Raw genomic sequence first — 19,662 nt, 5'->3', positions numbered from 1 at the left:
TTGGCCCCAAGAGGATTTCCCTTCACCACTACCTTTCAGAACCATACTTGGTTAGACTGTAATGATCCTTCAAGAATAATGTGGAGACCCATCTGAAAAAAATGATCTCATGTTTCTCAACTGGAAATATGAAATTTCTATGAAACTTGGGTGTGATTTGAAGGTAAGAGGAGAAAAGCATGAGTGGGTACTATGACACTCTGAGATGTGCTCTTGAAATTGAATTGTACCTTCTTCCAGCTGTATTTAAGTATGGTCTTGATTATATATTTTCCATTTAATAACAGAGAGAATGCTCTGGGCACAGCCAACGTTACAGTTTTGCAGATCAGATAATACCTTGTTCTGAATGCCATTATGAGGCATCCGTTACAGAGCCAGGAGCAACGTTTCAAAAGAAAAGGGGGTCGTTGGCCGGTAAGAGTATAGCTTTACACCAAAACTCTGCACCTGTCTTCAGGGCAATTCTCCAGGTGGCCTTGGACCAACTCAGTACCTCCCCATTTCTTGCTTGTAGTTCTCAAGAATAACTGTACAATGTGCTGGTAATGTAACATCCTGAGATAAGGAGGAACTGGCTAGAACAGCCAGGGCTCTGTTCCAGTCCCTTCTAGAAGTAGGATGTCCTTCAATGTTTTGCCAAGCATGTTAAGTTGCTTAGGATATAACACCCAGAGTGGCTGCTCTCTGAGGTCCCTCAGTGGCAGAGCAAGTAGGGAAGGCACAGACAAGGTTTCATCCACCATCGGCAGCTTTCCTGAGCCTAGTGGAACTGGCTTTCCCTGAATCTTAGGCCTCTGTTTTCCCTTGCTGCCTGTATGTAATAAACACTCTTCATGTAATTTGTGTGTGTGAGCTTTCTTTCTCTCTGGGATCTGGAAAGCAACAAAAGTATAGCCCAAGATGCAATGGTCTGAAGTGCCAATCAGGGCACAGCGAACCTGTTCCACACTGCCTTGTGATTCTCTTATTGGGGAATGTCAGGATCTCCTTAGAGCATCCGTATCTATCATAAGATCTTCAAGAACAAGTGGGTCTGCTTAGTCTATGGCCCAAGCAGCAGGAAGCTTTCATCATGGGCTTGTTCTGCCACAGAACCCTCTCTTGCAATGGCTCCAGCTTTACAGATTACATAGTAAATGGAATAGAGTAGCACAATCAAATGCAGTATATCCAAAGTTTAATTCAAAGTCCAAAGACTTAGCATTGCACCTCTTTCTCTGTGGTAGATGATCTAAGGTGCAGCAGCTTACTTCTCACATTAGAGGAGATATTTTGACATGCCCCAAACCTCTGGACTACTCCAAAACTCACCATTATAGAAGGTTCCTGAACTTCGCAGATTTTATGTTGGCCTGGGATACATGTGTCATATTGTCATATTGAGGCATCTAGAGAGCTTTATAATTCCCATTGACTGAGAACAAGCAGATGTCATTAATGTAATGTACCAGCTTTGTTTCAAGGTGACTAAAGTTCTGCCAAAATATATTATGATAGAAAACCAGCTAAAAAGAGCCTTGAGATAAAACAGTTAAAGGCTATTACTGACCCTGCCACTTGAAGGAAACTGTATCTGATTGTTTTTATTGGGTATTTCTGAGCATCCTTCTAGAAGAAATTTTACCCTCAGCTTTCCAGGAGCCACCCTTCCTGTCTGTGGATAGAACACTCCAGCTAGTCCTACAGATGCTCTCCTCATCCCCAGTCTATCCATTCACACCCATGCCCACCCACAAGCACAGAAACAGCTGTGTCTGCCCAAGAGCTGTGGTTTCCTCCTCCTGTCCCATCTTGGCAGGGCCCTCAGGCTCATGTAAGGGGAGCTGGGTAAGAGAGAGTTGAGGTTCTTGCTCAGATCTTTGATCTGTGCCCAGCACTGTGTCTTTAACGCTGCAGAGGTATATGCTGCTGTCTTCAGGGCTCGTGTTGCTCACAGTCAGAGTTGAGAATGTTAGGTTTGGGCGACTGATGGGAAACTTGTCAATGACAAATCCACTCTCATATGTGGCCTCGGAGCCCTGATTTGCAGTTGCAATCAGTGTCATGCTCTGTCCAGGTTGCTGACGGTACCAGAACATCATGGTGACTTGGCTATCGACTTGACACTGGATCTTCACGGAGGTTCCACGTTGACAGACATCCCTGCTTGGCTTTTGAGAGACGACAGCACTGAACACTGAGCCTAATTCCAGAGAGATATTCATGAGGACTGACAAGCTTGGAGTCAGATGTCTCGCCAGGCAGGAACGTCTCTGCTTTATCACTCCAATGCCACCTCAGCTCCCAAAGGACCCCAAGGCACTGCCTCCTTTTTATTGTGCCAACAATTACTCTGTTATGGCCCTTTAATCTAACATATCCCCTTCATCTTCTGTCTGGTGGCTTCAGACTCTCTGAAGAGAAAGTCTTTCCACCTCTCCACCCAGCATTAACATTAACCCCAGACTCCTCACAAGCCAAGGCTCATACCTCGTCCCAGGAGAAGGAGCAGGAGACCCAGCATCTTCAAGTGATGGCCTCTCCCCTGAGAAAAGGCACTAAGAAGTGAAACTCAAGTTCATCTTTGCTTCCTACAGCGTAGCTCCTTCCTGCTCTGTTTCCCTCCTCTAACAGGTGGTTGATTTTCTGCAAGATATGCAAAAATCAGTCTTCCCCCTGGTGGAACTGTGTGGCTCTTCACTCAGGATGAGTCTTCATGCCCAAGCCTCGCAGCATGCACCGGCAACTCACCACCGTTCTCCCACCACTTTACCATCTGTCATTACTGAACACCAGTCTGTGCTACTGTCTGGGTGTAGAGCAAACAGTGGGGTGCAGAATTGACTTCAAAGAACTAAAGGTAATATGTTAGAATATAAGGGAACCTCTTAACAGTATTTCAGCTGTCTGCTGGGTCTTCATGGTTATCTCAAACTGAACTCATTCCTGCCCCAGCACATACACACACCAATAAACGGGCTCTTATTCCTCAGTTTCCCTCTCCCAACAAATGGCATCCCTGCTCTTCTTGCACGTTAGGCTCAAGAATTCCATAAGCCTCTCTTTTTCTTCACCTACCTTATTTGCCAATTCACAAATTAAATGCATTGTCTCTTATATCTCTTCGCTTGTTTCAGTTATCACAGTCATAACTATTTTTTTGTCTTTGCTTAATTTCTGGATACTTGTAATATAGTTTCTTCTATTCTAATTCAACTCAGTCTAGGCCACGAAACAGATCATGCATGTGTAAAACTTGACCACAATGCTATGATCTTTTTCCATTATCAAGCTGATTTCTCATATCATATAATTGCTTAAAATAGTTCACTTTTGCATAAAAGTACATCTAAGTTTTTGAGCACTTACTCTGCTTTTCATACATTTATTTAAGTCTATTTTTTGGTTTGGCTATTTATTATTGTCACACTATTTTTACAGATTAGGAAATTTTAGAAGTAAGACCTACAGACCTTAAATAACCTATCCAAGTTCATATAATCCAAGAGTAAGTAACAGAGTCAGGACTCAAATCAATGCCTATGTGATCACAAATCTCAAGTGTTACTATCAACACTATCAAGTATTATCTGACTCTTGCAGTTGCCTGTGCCTTAGTAAAGTACAGTCTGGAGGGTAACTGAAAATGATAGGCCTAACATTCTACAGAATACTAGGAAACTCTAGAAAGACAGCCTTGCAAAAGATAACCTATCTTATTTGATTCTGAGATTCTCTCTATTATAAGATGTTCTATTAAATACCTAATTGTTACTTTTGGGTGGTGTTTAGTAATACCACATTAAAGGTGAAGATTGATTATAGGACTTACCCATATTTCAAAGAAAATAGAATTGTGAAAAGCAATTTACCTTATAATAGAGAAAATGTGACACTTTAACAATATTTCAGTAACTCGTTCATATGAGGAGTGTGTGTGAAGCCTTTACATCTATTGGACATGACTCAGACAGTGGCTTGAGGTAAACTCTGCTAAGTAGAAGTAGTAAAAGATATAGAATACTTCAGTTTTTATTGACATGTAGATATATTTTTAAATCTTTTAGTCAATTGTATCAAACTCTCTGCCAAAATAACCCAGCATCTTTTTCATTTCATTTATCCTAATAGCTTCTGAAAATTAACAAATGATCCCTATTCTTTACTAAATTCCAAATCTTTGCCTCTTCATCAGTATTCTTTGTTTGAAAAAAAACAAAAAACAAAAAAACCAGCAAACATATTCCCCTCCCTTTTCATGCTTTTCAAACTGCAGTGGTCTCTAAATTTTTCTCTCAGGGAATGTTATGGATACTAAACTCTTGTTTAATTTTAATGTGTTTATTTATTGAATTAATACATGCACGTAGTTAATGATTCAATTATAACAGAGAACAAAAAGTAAGTCCCCTCTCCAGAGGCAAACAGTCTTTTAAGTGTTTTGGTACATATTCTTAGAAATAATAGTTCTTGCTTGCTCAAGTTTATGTAAATCTGACTCTTTCTTCTTTTACACAGGAAACACAAAGTCCAAACCTTCCTGTACTTCACTTCTTTAATTAGCAATGTGGTTCTTATCAGCGTATTTCAAAGTTGATTTTATTAAAAAATACACAGAATCGTGGCATTATTTTCCATTTTATTATGAGAATTTTCAAACATCTATAGAAGCTGAAAGTATTATACCGTGAACATGCGTGTACCCACCGCCTAGGTTCTAGATAAAACCATTATTGCTTTACCACATAACTATCCATCTATCCATCCTTCTATTCTTCCATCAATCCATCTAATTTTGTAATTCATTGAAAAGTCAGTTGAAGGCATACTTCACTTCTAAGCAGTTCAGCACACGTATAATTAACTGGAGTTCAAGGTGTTTTTCAGGTAAAATTTGCATACAGCACCATGCACAAATCTTGAATACCGTTAAACAAGTTTTGACAAATGCATACACTGTGTAACCTACCAAATTATACAATATTACCATTATCTCCAAGGTTTTCTCATGCCTTAGTTTTCCCCACTAATAACCCCTTAGAGGCAACCAGTGTTCTGATTTCTTTATTATAAATTATTATTTTCTAGAATTTTATGTAAATGGAATAACATCATACACTCTTCTATGCAAAGTTTCTTTCACTCAGAATAATGTTTTTAAGATTTGTCCAAGTCGTGTGTATTAGTACTTCGTTCCTTTTTGTGGCAGTGGAATATGTCACCATACGGATATACTACCGTTTGTTTAGCCACTCTCCTGGAGATGGACATTGAAGATGTCTCCAGGTTTTGGCAATGATTAATTCACTTTCTGTAAACATTCTGGTTTAAGTCTTTTTTTGTAGATGTATGTTTTTATTTCTCTTAAGTAAATACTTAGGAGCATAATTTCTGGCTCATAGGGATAGATGATCATAGGGGTTTAGTTTTCTAAGAAACTATTAGAACTTTTTCCAAATTGGTTGTACTATTATCCACTTTCACCAACAATATATGTGAGTTCTGGGACTCCAAATTTTTGCCAGCATTTGGTGTTGCCAGGTGGTTTAATTTGAGTGGGTATGTGGATGGTTAGTGGTATCTCATTGTGGTTTTAATGTGTATTTCCTATTTGTCTGCCCTTTTGCCAGTACCACATTCCTTTGATTATTGTGGGTTTATAGTAAGTCTTGAAGTCAGATAGTGAAAGTACTCCAAGTGTGTTCTTTCTAAATAATGTTTTGATTATTCTAGAGTGTCAGGATCTCAGCAGAGCTGAAAAAGAGTGCTGAGGACTTAGGTACTCATTTTAACATATTTTTAAAATTTCAACTTTTATTTTAGATACAGGGGCTACATATGCAGGTTTGTTACATGGTTATATTGCACCCAGGTAGTGAGCCAATTAAAGCAACAAGCCCAAAAGGAAAGAGTTAAGTCTTTAATTACCTCCTTCAATAGTGTAAGCAAGAGTCTAAAGCCAGAGAAAGTACTGACTCCCCCTGTTCCATTTTTCTCTGTGGAAATGACCTGGTCAAGGGTTAGTTGGATTAGTACAGACATGGGTTTGTCTCACTGTTAGGGGGCCCTGCAAGGAGAAAGTGGAAACTCGGTGGGTACTCAGAGTGGAGAAAGGTGTCTTTAAGTTTTCTCTTCCTCTCCTATTAGGAGGCCTTGACACAGGCACCTGAAGAAGACCTCTACATAGACCTCAGATAAAGAGACCTAAGAATGAAGGATCCTGAGCTGGCAATATAAATATGCACAAGGGCATGACCAGCCAGGGGGTCCTTGACTGCAACTCCCTTCAAAGGCTGCAATGCATTGGCTGTGCACCAAGTCTGGGGTGGACAGAACAGCCTCTCCACACTCTGTAAACCTGCCAGGTAAAGCCTTTGTGATTGATTACCTATGGCCCGAAACATCGCACATAGACTTCTAACCAGGAGTGGGACTTCTCATAAGTTCTTTGTGTTCATATACCTTCTAGAATCAGCTTTTCAGTTTCTTAGAAAACTAAAACAGTTGAGATAACAATTGAGATTTTAATGACTGTAGATAAAATTTAGAGAGTACTAGTTTTAACATATTTAGTCTTTTTAAAATTCCCACTTTTATTTTAGATACAGGGAGTACATATGAAGGTTTGTTACATGGGTATACTGCACCCAGGTAGTGAACATAGTACCCAATAGGTAGTTTTTCAACCCATGTCAACCTCCCTCTCTCTTCCCCTCAAGTAGTGCCCAGTGTCAGTCGTTCCCATGTTTATGTTCATGTGTGCTCAATGTTTAGTTCTCACTTGTAAGTGAGAACATGTAGTATTTGGTTTTCTGTTCCTGCATTAATTTACTTAGGACTATGGCCTTTAGCTCTATTTATGTTGCTGCGAACAACCTGATTTCATTTTTTTAGGGCAGTGTAGTATTCCATAGCGTATATGTTTTCTTCAACTAATCTGTCATTGATAGGCACCTCGATTGATTCCATGTCTTTGCTATTGTGAATTGCACAGTTTTGAACATATGAGTGCATTTTGGTATAATGTTTTAGTTTTCTTTGGATATATAATCAATAATGGGATTACTAGGTGGAAAGGTAGCTCTGTTTTAAATTATTTGAAAAATCTCCAAACTGCTTTCCTCAGTGCCTGAACTAATTTACATTTCCAGCAACAGTGTATAAGCATTCCTTTTGGGTGGAGTGTTCTATATTTGTCTATTAGTTTCAACCGGTTAAGTGTTGAGTTTAAATCCAGCATTTCTTGGTTAGTTTTCTGTCTAACAATGATCTGTCTAACACTGTCAGTGGAGTTTTGAAGTTTCCCACTATTATTGTTTGGTTGTCTAAATCTTTTCATAGGCCAAGAAGAACTTGTTTTATGGATATGGGTGTTCCAGTGTTGGATGCATATATATTTAGGATTGTTAGGTCTTCTTGTTGGATTGTACTCTTTATCATTATAGTAATGCCCTTCATTGTTTAACATCTGTTTTATCTAATATAAGAATAGCAACTCTTGTCCTTTTTTGTTTTTCATTTGCATGATAGATATATTCCCCTCTCTTTGTTTTGAGCCTGTGGATGTTGTTACATGTGAGATGGGTCTCTTGAAGGCATTGATGGCTGGGTCTTCTGTTTTTATCCAGTTTGCCACTCAATGTCTTTTAAGCAGGTGTTTAGCCCATTTATATTTAAGATTAGTATTGATATATGTGATTTTGATCTCATACCCATGTTGTTCGCTGGTTGTTATGTAGACTTGATAGTGTAGTTGCTTTATAGGGCCTGTGGGCTATGTGCTCAAGTGCTTTATGGCAGCAGGTTCTTTAGATTCCATATTCAGCACTCCCTTAAGGACCTTTTGTAAGGATGGTCTACTTAAATTTCCTCAGCATTTGCTTGTCTAAGGATTTTATTTCTCCTTCATTTTTGAAGCTTAGTTTGACAGGATATAACATTTTTAGTTGAATTTTTTTCAGGATGCTGAAAATAGTCTCCTAATCTCTTCCAGTTTATAAGTTTTCTGCTGAGAAGTCTGTGGCTAGCCTGATGTGGTTTCCTCTGTAAGTGACTTGACCCTTCACTCTAGCTGCCTTTATAATTTTTTCTTTTACCTTGACCTTGGTGAACCTGATGACTATGTGTCTTGGGGATAGTTGTCATATATAGTAACTAGCCAGGGTTCTCTGTATTTCTTGGAATTTAATTCTTGCCTCTCTAGCAAGATTAGGCAATTTTTGGTGTTTTTCAAATATATTTTTGAAATTGCTTTCTCTTTCTCCTTCTATTTTGGGAATGCCAATGAGTCATAGATTTGGTATCTTTACATAATCCTGTATTTCTTAGAGGTTTTGTTCATTTATTTGTTTATTTATTTATTTATTTATTTATTGACAGCGTCTCGCTCTGTCACCCAGGCTGGAGTGCAGTGGTGCTATCTCGGCTCACTGCAAGCTCTGCCTCCCGGGTTCATGCCATTCTCCTGCCTCAACCTCCCGAGTAGTTGGGACTATAGGTGCCTGACACCATGCCTGGCTATTCTTTTTGTGTGTGTGTTTTTTAGTAGAGACAAGGTTTCACTGTGTTAGCCAGAATGGTCTTGATCTCCTGAACTCATGATCTGCCGGCCTCGGCCTCCCAAAGTGCTGGCATTACATGCATGAGCCCCTGCGCCCGGCTGGTTTTGTTCATTTAAAAAAAATTTTTTTTTCTTTATTTTCGTCTAAGTTGATTCAAAGAACTGGTCTTCAAGGGTTGAGATTCTTTTCTCAGCTTGGTTTATTCTGTTGTTAATACTTCTTATTGCATTATTAAATTCTTGTAGTAAATTTTTGAGCTCTAGAAGTTTATTTTGATTCTTTCTCAAAATGGCTATTTCATCTTTCAGTTCTTGGATCATTTTACTGGGTTACTTGGATTCCTTGGATTCCTTTCTTCTTAATCTCAGTGAGCTTCATTTCTATCCGGATTCTGAATTCTGTGTTTGTCATTTCAGCCATTTCAGACTGGTTTTAAGAACCATTTCTAGGGAGCTAGTAACCCATTTGGCTGTAAGGGGATATTGTGGCTTTTTGAACTGCCAGAGTTCTTGTGCTGATTCTTTCTCATCTGCTAGGGTTGGTGTTCCTTTAACTGTGGTGTAAGTTGAGTATGGTCAGTTGGCTTCATTTCTGGATGCTTTCGGAGGGTCAGGGCTCTGTACAGAATCCACATTTGTGGGCGAATTCTTGCACCGGATTTCACATCCTGCATATATAAGCACGATAATTTTAGTGTTGTAGTTTGTGCTGTGATCCAGTAGAAGGCGCTTAAGAGGAATGGCCGGTAGCTAGGCTAAATTCCAGCTTGCGTGGCTCTTGGACTTTCTTGTTCACAGGCATGCTCTGAGGTGGGTGGGGGAGAGAGATGGCCCCCTCACAAGGTTTACTTCTAGGACTTGTGGGGAGCCACCTCCAATCCCTGGCACTGCACCTGCATTTCTTTTGTTAGGTGTTCCAGGCTGTAGCGGACTCTTGACGCAGAGGCTGCAACAATCCATAGACATGATTTATATTTCTGTATTTTAAAACTGTCTTTCATTTCCTTTAGCAACTATTTTTAGCTTTTTGTATACAAGTCTTGCACATCTTTGGCTAAATTTAAGTATTTTATGTTTTTTAATATAAATTCAGGTTTTAAAATTGAATTATCCAATTGTTTACCATTAGTATACAAAATACAAGTTTTATATGTTGTAATAGTAAATTAATGTATGAACTTATTAATATGAGTAGTTAATATTTAGATTTCTTTTAATATTTGAATTAAATAGTTCTTTCATCTCTGAAAAAGGTTTTCCTTATCTTTTGATCTTTAGCTTTTTAGTATTTTTCTTGTTTTTATGTATCAGTACAATATGGAATAGAAGTGGTAAGAGTGAACATTATTGACTTGTTTATGATCTTGAACATGTTTAATATTTAAGAAATAAAAATGGGAAGATGTTTAATATTTCTGTAATTAAATGTGACATAAGCTGTTGGTTTCTTTCAGGTGCCTTATTAGATTGAAGAAGTCCTTTTTTTTTAACCTAATTTTCTGAGTGTTTTTATCATAAATGAGTTTGGGATTTTACCAAATGTTTTCTACCTGTAGGTATAATCAAATAGATTTTTAAAAATGTGTTAATAAGATGAATTACATTGATTGATTTTTTAATATTAGACCAAACTTGCTCCTAGAATAGACACTATTTGAATATTTGAATAATATTTTTGGATTCTGTTTTGATTTTTATTTATTGGCTTTTAGCTACATTTCTTTAATATTTTCAGGGCTATTCTGGAAAATAAAGAATGATACATTTAAAACTATTTGTCTACTTAATGTATTGTAGAAGTTTACTTAAAATATAAGAAATTTGCAACTAATAGATCTGTTTTTCCTACTTCCATCCTTTAAGTTTTAGTGTCATTCTGTATTATATATATTTTATATATCCTATAGTACAATGATGAAGTTTTTACTTTAACTAGTCTTACATATTATATAGAATTTTTAAGATTCTTTAATATCTGACTACATTTCATTATTTCTTGCGCTCTTCATTTCTTCCTCACAATACAAGCTTCCAACTGGTATTATTTCTTTTTCACCTAAGAGAATTCCATTGCCATTTACTATCATGTAGTTCTACTGTCAATGAATATTTTAATTTTATTTATATTCAGATAACTTTACTGTGGTATTTTAATTTTTTGCTGAATATATTATATCAAATTCTGGGTTGACTTTTTCTATTTCTTGTAGCACTTTAAAGCTACAGTTCCCTTCTCTTCTGGTATTCACTTTTTTAAAATGAAAAATTATCGTTATTCATGTCATTGTTCCTGGTATGTATGATTTTTCTCTGGCTGTTTGAAGATTTTGTCTTATTTTGTAGTTTTGGACAATTTGACTGTGATGTGTCTAGGTAGGTGTTCTACAGATTATTTTTCTGAAATTCTTTTTATGTCTTTCAATATACTTTTAAATTAGGCTATTTTTTAAAAATATTGTTTTTTATCCATGCTTTTTAATATTTATATCTCCTCTTCTTTCACTCTTACCCCAATTGCACGCATTTTGTACCTTTTGATATTTTTCTAAAGATCACTGAGGCCTTTAATTTTTTCATATTTTTTTCTCCTGTTCTCTAGATTTTGTAATTTCTATGGATATAACATCAAGTTTCTGAATCTTTCTTCTGTCATCTCTAATCTGCTCAAGTTTCATTTAGTGAGATTTTATTTAATTTTCAAATATTGCAGTTTAAATTTTAAATTTTTCATTTATTTTTAATAGTTTTCATTATTGTTATAAATGTTCCTATTACATTCATTATAAGAACATTTTCTTTTATATTCTTAAACATGATTATAATAGCTACTTTAAATTTCAGTCTACTAATTCCAGCATCCAGGTAAACTCAATTTGTATCCACTAATGGCCTCTTCATTCAAATTAGGTTGTGTGATTTCTTTTCTTCATATGCCTAGTAATTTTTGCATTATATCTTGGACATCGTCCACTATATATCTAGATTTTGTTTTATCCTTCTAAGGATGGTTGGATTTTGTTTTAACAGGCATTTAACTTGGTTGGATTTATACTTCAAATTCTGTTTCCTATAGTGGGCAACAGCCGAAATCTCTATCTGGTTATTTTAGGTTTAGCACTGCTGATTACAGTATTCCTCTCACATGCATAGTTTAGGCCTCAACCTGAGATTCAAACAGAGTTTGTCTGGAGAACACTGGGTTGTTATTTTTTGGACTTTCCCTTTCTTGGCTGTCTTTCCTAACTCTACAGCTGGCTTTTTAATGGGTTTCTGTTTGACTGGGAACTACTCTTCAGCAAAAAGCTACAAAAACAGAAAACTTACCTTTCATCCAAGTGTTGACTTCCCTATAGTTTCTACCTGCTATTAGTTGCTTTGCAGTCCCTTAAGGTAGGCTTTAAAAATGCTTGTCCTGAGTTTATATTTGTTATTTGTGGCATGGGTCTTCCAAGAATTATGATGCCATTACCAGAACTGCATCAATCTTTTTAATGGCTTGAAAAATCAGCAGATTTTTGTCTTTTGGTTTCTACCTATATTTGATATTGCTGAATAATCTGGATTGGGATCACCTTCTCCAGGATAGATCTGGATTTTTAACAGGCCATGTAAACAAATGCTACAAAATTGTGGATGAGTTACTCAGATGTCTGATTTAATAGATACATAATCTGCATTTTGGCGTTATTTGAAAATGCAACCCTGGAGTCCCTTTGCTTTAGTCTGGGCCAGTTGTTAATTAGTTCCACTGCCCAGCTTTTATCCTGACATTTTTCTTTGTTATTACTCTGAATGAGATTTTTTATTTCCTGTATCCCATTTTTTTTTTTCTTTTTGGTTTCTTTTCTCAGTTTGCTGAGATATACTACCCAGTAATTTCCTAAGAAAGCTTGAGATAGAGGTAAATGTCTTGGATCCTAACATAATTAAAAATGTCTTTTTATTTGCATTTTATTGATATCTTGGGTTAGTAGAGATATCTAAGATTAAAATGATTTTCTATCAGAATTTTATTGATATTTCTTGCATCTTTTTTTTTAGAATTCAGTGTTGCCATTTAGAAATGTGATGTTATTCCACTTTTGCATTATCTATGGCTTTTCTCTAAGTATAATTTTGATTTTTAACATTTTCCTTGTCTTTTGTAGTTTAGAATCATTTAGTCCCCAGTGTTCTGAAATCATGAAGGTATGCCTTAGTTTCAGTTGTTTTACAATAATCAGCCAACAACAGGCATTTTAAAATATGGAGGCTTACGTTTTTTCATTTCTGAGAACTAATTTTTATGGTATGATTTCTCTGATAATTTTTAAATTTTTTCTGGACTTTCTCTTGGACAGCCATTGATTCTCCTGTGTTCACCCTTCAAGTCACTTATATTTTCCTTGATGTTTTCTGTTATATAACTTCTTGATATTTTGTTCTATTTTCTGGGATGTTATATCAAGTTTTCTTTTGACCCTTATTTTAAAATTTTATTTTGGCTTTCTTAAAGTTTCTCCCCGGAAAAAAAAAATATATATATACATACATACATAATACACATACACATATAAATATGTGTGTGTGTGTGTGTGTGTGTATATATAATCTTACTCTGTTTTAGGGATGACATGTTTCTTATATCTGTCTTGGATAGAAACAATCATTTATGTGATTGCTATTTAGAACTCCACCTTTGTTTCTCTGTATTTCATATGCTTGCCTCAATTTTCTTTGTTCCCACAATTTACTTCATTTCTTTTCCTTTTTCTGTTTCTTGTTTTTTATTTTGTTTTTCTCTTCTTTCCTTTAATGTCTGTCTCTTTTGCTTTCTATCATAAATGTTAAGAAACTTTGTATACTAATGATCTTTGCTTGTATATTGATTTTTAAGAGTAAAGCACTAAAAACGTGACTGGAAGCCTGGTAATATGGATGGTACTTGTTCGCTAGGAGATTTTACTTGAAGAGATTTGGCAGGAAACCAGTCGTGTCATAAGGGACACTGAAATATCAGTATTTGTAAGTCTCTTTTCTGGGGGTGCTCAATTTCTTCAAATAAAAATATATTATTATGCTACTGTAGGTATAGTTACCTAGTTGTTCTGTGCCAAAGGCAGTGGAGAGGTGTTGAGAGTTAATTCCCCCATGGGTCTCTGACATTTCTACAATCATATATCAACTTTTCGTTTGGACTGTCTTGTCAAGAATGTTTGTATAGCAATCAGCCTGGAAGATAGAGATAACATCTCCCTCTGGATCTGTTTGCTATCCAGGATAATAAACATAATGTACCCCCGTGGGACAAAGATTGATCAGGTTTGAGAAAACCCAGAGCATCCAGCAGCTGCTCTGTGTCACTGTTGTGGAACTGGGCAGAGGGGAAGGCATAGGTCTGTTATAGACATATGAAGCTCATGCTGCCTGCTGTGTTGAGAGTATTAAAAATGCTTTGTAATCCAGTAGTCTCTCGTCTTCTGCTAGCGTTCATGGAATGCTGTCAAGCTAACCTCTTAGCTTGCAAGTGTGGTAAAATCTCATACCATTAACAGTTCTTAGCAAGAGAAACTGGATAATTGACTATATGAGACTATATATTTATATATCAATTATTCTCTTTGTCTTTAGCCCTACATCTCATACCACTCTTGATATGCCATGTAATTCCAAGGCTTGAGATTTTCTTATTTAGTTTCTTAGAATAAACTTTTAGTTTCCTGTCAAAAAAAAAGAATGTTGGCTACTAGCATTTGATGTATTGCTTAGATGATCTGTGAAGGGTGAGGGTAAGGGATTTCTGTTTAATTTATAAACTAGTCATCTGTAACTCGATTTTCTGCTTTGGGTATCAACTACACACACTCTCTCTGGTCATAATTTTTAATAAATAAAATGGAAAAGCATATAATCAAAATTCAAAGAAAGAATATAGCTTTAATGTTCAGATATGGGCAAGCAATAGTTCTACACCTAGAAACTGTAAGTTAGTAAATTTAACATCAGCCCTCTTCTTACCCTACCATCCTACACATGCATAAAATATATTCATAACTGAATATTAAATATATAGATTCTTGAGCATTTGTAAAGCAGAATGGCAATAATTAAGAAGTAATATGAGTTCATTGAGGGCAAGGTCTTCTGAATACTTATCTATTATTTTTAGACAAGAATGTGATGTATGAGAACCATCACATTTCAGAGCATCTCAAACCATGGGCTCTGGCATTTTGTAAGTATTTATCTGTCTAATGTGACCATTAATAGACTGTAATTATTGATTTCTTTTCTTAGGTAGGTAATTGTGTGGTATCTGGCAATATGTATCTCATCCAAGATACTTGAGTATACATTTTCAATATATACTATGTGATATGGTTTGGCTGTGTCCCCATCCAAATCTCAACTTGAATTATATCTCTCAGATTTCCCATGTGTTGTGGCAGGGACCCAGGGGGAGGTAATTGAATCATGGGGGCTGGTCTTTCCTGTGCTATTCCCGTGATAGTAAGTCTCATGAGATCAGATGGGTTTATTGGGGGTTTACACTTTTGCTTCTTTCCCATTTTTGTCTTGCTGCCACCATGAAAGAAGTACCTTTTACCTCCTGTCATAATTCTGAGGCCACCCCAGTCATGTGGAACTGTAAGTCCAATTAAATTTCTTTTTCTTCCCAGTGACAGGTATGTCTTTATCAACAGCATGAAAATGGACTAATACAGTAAATTGGTACCAGTAGAATGTGGTGTTGCTGAAAAGATACCCAAAAATGTGGCAGCAACTTTGGATCTGGGTAACAGGCAGAAGTTGGAACAGTTTGGAGGACTCAGAAGAAGCGGGAAAATGTGGGAAAGTTTGCAACCTCCTAGAGACTTGTTGAGTGGCTTTGACAAAAATGCTGATAGGGATATGGATATGAACAATAAGGTCCAGGCTGAGGTGGTTTCAGACGGAGATGAGGAAGTTGTTGGGAACTGAGGCAAAGGTGACTCCTGTTATGTTTTAGCAAAGAGACAGGTAGCATTTTGCCCCCACCCTAGAGATTTATGGAACTTTGAACTTGAGAGAGATGATTTAGGGTATCTAGCAGAAGAAATTTCTAAGCAGCAAAGCATTCAAAAGGTGAGTTGGGTGCTATTAAAAGCATTCAATTTTAAAAGGGAAACAACATAAAAGTTCAGAAAATTTGCAACCTGATGATGCAGTAGAAAAGAAAAACTGATTTTCTGAGGAGAAATACAAGTCAGCTGCAGAAATTTGCATAAGTCGCAAGGAGCCTAATGTTAATCCCCAAGACCATGGGGAAAATGTCTGCAGGCCATGTCAGAGACCTTCATGGCAGCCCTTCCCATTACAGGCCCAGAGGTCCAAGAGGAAAAAATGGTTTCGTGGGTGGGTCCCAGCCTCGCCATGCCATGTGCAGCGTAGGGACTTGGTGCCCTGTGTCCCAGCTGCTCCAGCCTGTATGAAAGGGGCCAACATAGAGCACCGGCTGTAGCTTCAGAGGGTGGAAGCCTTGGCATCTTTCATATGATGTTGAGCCTGTGAGTGCACAGAAGTCAAGAACTGAGGTTTGGGAACCTCCGCCTATATTTCAGAAGATATATGGAAATGCATGGATGCCCAGGCAAAAGTTTGCTGCAGGGATGGGGCTCTCATAGAGAACCTCTGCTAGGGCAGCGCAGAAGGGAAACGTGGGGTTGGAGCCCCCACACAGAGTCCCTACTGGGGTACTGCCTAGTGGAGCTGTGGGAAGAGGGTCACTGTTCTCCAGATCCCAGAATGGTAGATCCCCTGACAGCTTGCACCACGTACCTGGAAAAGCCACAGACTCTCAATGCCAGCCTGTGAAAGCAACCAAGAGGGAGGTTGTACCCTGGACAGCCACACGAGTGGAGCTGCCCAAGACCATGGGAACCCCCCTCTTATACCAGCGTGACCTGGATGTCAGACCTGGAGTCAAAGGAGATCATTTTAGAGCTTTAAAATTTGCCTGCCCCACTGGATTTCAGACTTTCATGGGAAATATAACTCCTTTGTTTTTGACATTTCTCCCATTTGGGATGGCTGTATTCACCTGATCCCTGTACTCCCATTGTATCTAGGAAGTAACTAGCTTGTTTTTGATTTTACAGGCTCATAGGTGTAAGGGACTTGCCTTTTCTCAGATAAGACTTTGGACTGTGGACTTTTGGGTAATTGATGAAATGGATTAAGAATTCGGGAGACTGTTGGGAAGGCATGATTGGTTTTGAAATGTGAGGACATCAGATTTGGAGGGGCCAGGGGCAGAATGATATGGTTTGACTGTGTCCTCACTCAAATCTCTACTTGAATTGTATCGCCCAGAATTACCACGTGTTGTAGGAGTTACAACACCCAGAGGGAGGTAACTGAATCATGAGGGCCAGCCTTTCCCATACTATTCTCATGATAGTGAATAAGTCTAATGAGATATGAAGGGTTTATCAGAGGTTTCCGCTTTTGCTTCTTTCTCATTTTTCTCTTGCTGCCACCATGTAAGAAGTGCCTTTCACCTCCTGCCATGATTCTGAGCCCTCCTCAGCCATGTGGAACTGTTAAGTCCAATTAAACCTCTCTTTCTTCCCAGTCTCAGGTACATCTTTATCATCAGTGTGAAAACAGACTGATACATTATGTAATGATTATACACCCCTCATTACATTTTCTCTTTCTTTAAAGATATCTTGCAGCTTGCTTTTTGATGTTTTCATTAGTGAATAGTACCCCTTCAGGGTCCCAGGTTAAATAAGACAGCATCCATTGGCTAGAACAGATACCAGTTTATTCTACCGAAAGTTTGAGCATACAGGAAATCTCCCTCAACTTTCTGCCACTGATATCTGAGTGAACTGAGCCAGTTCTGATGCCCTCAACAGAGGGCAGAAGAGATCTATGTTATATCTAGATGCTTGTCACTGCCTTTTATAGGGAATGATGGGATGAAGAAATCCCTTTGACTGTTAGTTTCTTGCTATTTCTGTTTTAATGAATTGAAATTAATTGAAGAAGATCTAGCACAGATAAGAAGACATTTCCCAATTTTTCAAGCCATACAAAATTGGCTAGGTCAATTAGGAGGATACTGGAAAATTGAGATAATTTAATTTTAGCAACAAGTTTTCAAAGTTGTCAATGTTAATCTTATGATATGATGGTAACATGGGGAATAAATGATACAATGCATCTACAGCTGGTTTAATAGTGATTATCAAAGAATGTTGTAAAACACTTACAATTAATATGACTATGTCCACTTGTCCACCACTAACAAGACCCAGTTTCTGCTCTTAAGCCTTTATCCTTCTACTTCAAAATGGAGGTGTTAGAAGTTTGTGCTAAGACATGAAAAATGTCTTTGGTGCTATGGCTATCCTGCTGGCACGAAGTTAGAAGGTCCCCTTCTCTGGCTGTGTGGATTACATCTTTGCCCTAATGGTTGGGTTTAGAACACATTCAGCTGAGGATGGAAATATGCCAATCTTGGTTTCAATTATCTTATTATTTAAAAAAAAATATAGAAACATGCCTTTTCCACTAACTTTTCAGCTGTGTGGCTATAGGCAAGTCATTTAAATTTAGGTTTAATTACACTTCACTTATTTAAATTTATTTTCAGTTAGGAGAAAATAATACCTGTATGTCAGGGTTGTTGTATGTTATATGTATAAACTACTTGTGATATCGCAGTGGTCTCTAGAGAAAAAAAATTGCTTCCTTCTCTAAATTTTCCTTGTTCCCTGCAAGAAGAGGCCAGACTTCTTCCCAGCCGTGTCCCAGCAAAGAGCCCTGTTAATACTACCATTCAACAAAAATTAATTTATTTTGTTATATTTTCCCAAATCACATAATTTAAAACATTACTTAAAAAACATAGAACCAACCCAAATGCCCATCAATGATAGACTGGATAAAGAAAATGTGGCACGTATACACCATGGAACACATGCAGCCATAAAAAGGAATGAGATTGTGTCCTTTCCAGGGACATGGATGAAGCTGGAAGTCATCATCCTCAGCAAACTAACACAGGAACAGAAAATCAAATACCGCATGTTCTCACTCATAAGTGGGAGTTTAACAGTGAGAACTCATGGACACAGGGAGGGGAACAACACACGCAAGGGCCTGTTGGGGATGGGGGACCAGGGGAGGGAGGGCATCAAGACAAACAGCTAATGCTTATAGGGCTTAAAACCTAGATGACAGGTTGATAGATGCAGCAAACCACCATGGCACATGTTATACCTATGTAAAAAACCTGCACATTCTGTGCATCTATCCCCAAACTTAAAGTAAAACTAAATAAACAAACAAACAAACATTGCTTACTTGGAGATTTAGAGTATCAATTTTTATGTTCTGTGAATTTGTTGGTCTCCTAATGTGAGGTATGTTAATGTATGTTTAGTGAAATAATGGTTTACATTTTCTTAATTATTCTCTGTACCCTCATGGTAAACATCCATGATCTTTTATGTGCTTTTAAAAGTCTATTCTGTGGGCCGGGCGCGGTGGTTTATGCCTGTAATCCCAGCACTTCGGGAGGCCAAGGTGGGCGGATCACGAGGTCACACGTTTGAGACTGGCCTGACCAACATAGTGAAACTCCATCTCTACTAAAAATAACAAAAATTAGCCAGGCATAGTGCTGTGCACCTGTAATCCCAGCTACTCGGGAGGCTGAAGCAGGAGAATCACTTGAACCTGGGAGGAGGAGGTTGCGATTAGCCAAGATTGTGCAACTGCACTCCAGCCTCAGCAACACAGCAAGACTCCAATTCAAAAAGAAGAAAAAAAAAAAAAGTCTATTCTCTAAACTATGAACTCCCCCTAGTGAACACTTTTTCATTCGTTTTTCTAAATTCAAACCGCCTATTCCAATCTACAATCCTTTCGCCCTCTTTAGATGTCTTCTCTTACTCACTTTGATGTTTGACATGCCCTCTCTGCCTATTTTCATTTTTTTCATTTTTTTCATTTTTTATGTGTTCTTCCTCTCTCCCTGGGCTGCATTTTCTTAGCAAGGTGAGGCTGTGTTGGAGGGAGCAGGTGGTAACCATGCGAGAAGGGAAGCTGAGTCTAGCATAGCACTCTTTCTACCAGGGACTCAATTG

General features: G+C 37.6%; 1 long non-coding RNA gene across 1 annotated transcript; it reads left to right on the top strand.

The window, feature by feature from the left end:
• Positions 1-1,223: 1,223 nt before the first annotated feature.
• On the top strand, positions 1,224-18,874 carry LOC144340000 (uncharacterized). Its single transcript, XR_013415665.1, has 3 exons — positions 1,224-2,842; positions 6,130-6,347; positions 15,202-18,874. It is a non-coding gene; the product is annotated as an uncharacterized LOC144340000 (long non-coding RNA).
• Positions 18,875-19,662: the final 788 nt, after the last annotated feature.

Source organism: Macaca mulatta, chromosome 3, assembly GCF_049350105.2.
Source record: "Macaca mulatta isolate MMU2019108-1 chromosome 3, T2T-MMU8v2.0, whole genome shotgun sequence".
In the NCBI taxonomy this organism is placed as follows: domain Eukaryota; kingdom Metazoa; phylum Chordata; class Mammalia; order Primates; family Cercopithecidae; genus Macaca; species Macaca mulatta.
This window is presented reverse-complemented; position numbering and strand designations above follow the sequence as displayed.